The following is a 378-nucleotide window of genomic DNA, read 5'->3' as shown; positions in this document are numbered from 1 at the left end:
TCCTCTGCTGCTGCGAGCTACACCCACAAAGTTAAAGTGCAGCGTCCCTGCTGCTGCTGCTGCTGCTGCTGCTGGAGTTGCTGCTGCAGCAGCAGCAGCAGCAGCAGCAGCAGCAAGTGGTGGTTCTATCAGATAGAATGGCTGCAGCGAGGACTCCATTTGCAGAGAAGAAAACAGCAAACGCAACTCACGCAGAAATGCTGGGGCTTGCTGCTCCGAGCATAGCTGCTGCTGCTGCTGCTGTTGCTGCTGCTGCTGCTGCTGCTGCTCATGGCTGCCTACATACGGCAGAAATATAAAGGGGTATTGTGAGGGTTTGATGGGTCCAGCGTAGCAGGGTGCAGCAGCAGCAGCAGCAGCAGCAGCAGCAGGAGTATT

This window comes from Eimeria mitis, genomic scaffold, assembly GCF_000499745.2.
Source record: "Eimeria mitis Houghton genomic scaffold, Emh_scaff1610, whole genome shotgun sequence".
Taxonomy (NCBI): Eukaryota; Apicomplexa; class Conoidasida; order Eucoccidiorida; family Eimeriidae; genus Eimeria; species Eimeria mitis.
The sequence above is the reverse complement of the archived record's forward strand: the minus strand, read 5'-3'. Positions refer to the sequence as shown.